Below are 2,790 nucleotides of genomic sequence, written 5' to 3'. Positions count from 1 at the left end.
TATCTGGTATGCCATTAAATAGAATCATTGTTAGAAAACAATAAAGAAAAATAACTTTGCCCTAATGCATCTTCCATCATCACCTACAATTTACCAAACCATTCCCTCTCTGTACTATGGGGTGGACCCATTACCTTGGGATCGTCTGTATAATAAATATATCTTGTCACGAACAGATTCTTTAATTTCCACTCTGGTTTCTGTGGAGACATAGACATAGGTGAGAAGATAATGCAGTAATGTGATGTTAGGGATGCAGGATGCGGCTCTCACCTCCATTGGTCTCCTGGTAAACAACCGCTTTCCCTAGTTCTACTCCCAATCGCCTGCAAGAGAGGAGAAGGCGCAGCGTTAGCAGGTGAGGACTGTTCGGCCTACAGATACCCCATCTATTATTTGCAGTATAAACCTGCAGCCACACCAGCAAGTGCGGCGCATACTATACGTACTCAGTGATCCTCTTGGCCAGTTCCACACAGGTAGCGCTGGAGTTAGCAGAAAACACCCGGTAACCACATCCGGCCGAGTTCATAGTACTGGGACCGCTCAGCCACTTTGGAGGCCGGGAACAAGACAAAACAGACCTGTGAGGTATTAACATCCGTCTCGGCATGATGACACCCGAAATGCACTGACGACACGGGCGGGCAGCCAGCGCCGTAACCAGGCTTTTCTGCGGCGCCCTGTGCCGGCCACGCCCCCTAAGCGCGTGACGTTATGACATCACGCAGAGGGGGCGGGACCGGCAGTAACACTAGCAGTGCCCGCGGCGCTGCATCCATCCTTTCCTCCCTCAATGAGTAATAGTACTTAGGGCCGGGGGCTGCACTGCAGCGGCCAGATACAGGGGCCGTAGGTGACGCCCACAGTACTCTGCTCTCTGTGTGGCGGAACCGCTCGCACACCCCGTTACGGCCCACCCGGGGTACTAGAGCAACAAAAACATAGCACCGGGTATCCCATAAAGCACAAACGAATGAAAACAACACTTCCATGGGGGGAGGGGGCGAGGGAAGGGAGCCTTTGGGTAGGTAAACAACTAAGGGGCTAATTTATCAAGGAGTCTTATAGCAACAAGTTATAAAGTGTTGCGGATGCAGTGGTGGCTGAAGGCAAGGCCTAGAAGATCCCACTCACTGGCATTATTGGTTGCCACATTAATATATTCCCCCTCTATGCCCACTTGGATGGTAGGGAATGACGTTGGACACTGGCAGATTACATCATCGTACATATACGGAAGAGGATCTATCTCTTCCCTTATTGGTATACGCTCGGGGCGGGAAGGGGCGCGACAGTACAGCACATGACGGCGCTGGGCACAGAGAAGCCAGTCGCCGGCCCAGTGTGTATGATAATGGTTCACCAGCCAATAAAATGACAGCTCCTGTCATCTGTAAAATGACAGGAGCTGATTGGCTGGAGCACCATTTATCATACGCAACAACTTTTAAAACTCGTTGCTTATGATAAAACTCCTTGATAAATGGATTTCTAAGTATCTCTTATGAAAAAATCAGTTCTGAAAACTATTCTGTACTTCTTTCAGAAGCAGTACTATGCATTGGCCATAATAAATGACCTCGCTCTCTGCTGGAACACAGCCGAGATGAAGATGAAGATGAAACATGAGTCGCCTAGGATGACACCGCTTATCTCACTTTATTGGCATGAAAGGGAGCTCAGTAGATTATTCCCTTAGCTTTACTGTACACAATGAAAACAAAGTATCTCCCTATTTACAGGAGAGGCTCTACTTGTGCTAAAAACAACTACATTGATTTATATACCAGTTGCAATTACAAAGGCATAGAAACACCACAGCAATTAACCCCTCTCGCAGCCTGATCTCAACCCGGACTCGCACACTGCGCGATCTGGTGTACGACCGCCTGATATGTAGTTCCCGTGTCGAATCCAGAAGTATGGTTTTGCCTGGCCGATCTTCAGATTTGCCTGCTCCGCAGGCAGACCTGAAGACGTGACAAACATTGCGCAGGAGTACGCAAAAGTGCCCGCACACTGGATGATGTGGACGATTTGTCGTTACGATTCATCACAAAACGACAAATCATCTAATATATATCGTCTAGTGTGTACCCAGTTTTTGCCGTTTTATAGACTAACTAAATCTATCCACAAATAACAACCCTTTAGCTAAACATGTAAATATTCCAATGCCAGGATATGTAGCTACTGTAGCTGAATGGCAGCAACTGTCTCCTATAATCCTCCAGAGCGCCTCGCACCTGTGTTATTCAATAGCATTACAACAGCTATTACTGTTCTGGAGAGTAGAACATGCCTTTCCCCTGGAAACATTTACAGACATCTCTGAATGTTATCAGTAGCTCATTCATAAACAGTCATTTACATTTTCATTTAACACATGCTTATCTCATTCTTTTCAGCGTCTAGCCCCTCTACCAACAAACCTAAAGACCCCTGAGGTAGGCCCAAGATGCCACTTGATCTTTTCACCCTTTCCTCAGGGGTGCTAGCACATTTTAAATCTCTTTGCACACCAAATAAATAAACACGCACACAACTAATGTTTATTTAATGCAAGCAAATATCATAAATTTCCATATTCAAAGATGTAAAAGCAAAAAGCTTTCTGATTTGGTATGTGATTTTTTTCTTTTTTTTTCTCATAACTCTAGTGGACTTTGAGCTGACAAAACTGCTCTTTACTGTAATGCTGCCCATCCACTAGGAGATTTTGATAGGCGATTGCATGATAACGACGTTATCGTGCAATCGCTTGCAAATCGTCCACAAATCGGGCAG

At 46.0% G+C, this 2,790-nt stretch overlaps 1 long non-coding RNA gene across 1 annotated transcript; it reads right to left on the bottom strand.

The window, feature by feature from the left end:
* Window positions 1–167: 167 nt before the first annotated feature.
* Window positions 168–561, bottom strand: LOC148435718 (uncharacterized). Its single transcript, XR_015876572.1, has 3 exons — window positions 450–561; window positions 274–326; window positions 168–200 (listed from the first exon to the last, which is right to left on the bottom strand). It is a non-coding gene; the product is annotated as an uncharacterized LOC148435718 (long non-coding RNA).
* Window positions 562–2,790: the final 2,229 nt, after the last annotated feature.

The sequence above is a fragment of the Taudactylus pleione genome, unplaced genomic scaffold (assembly GCF_031769625.1).
Source record: "Taudactylus pleione unplaced genomic scaffold, aTauple2 ptg002022l, whole genome shotgun sequence".
Classification (NCBI taxonomy): domain Eukaryota; kingdom Metazoa; phylum Chordata; class Amphibia; order Anura; family Myobatrachidae; genus Taudactylus; species Taudactylus pleione.
Note: the sequence above shows the minus strand (reverse complement) of the source record. Positions and strands in the feature narration are given on the sequence as shown.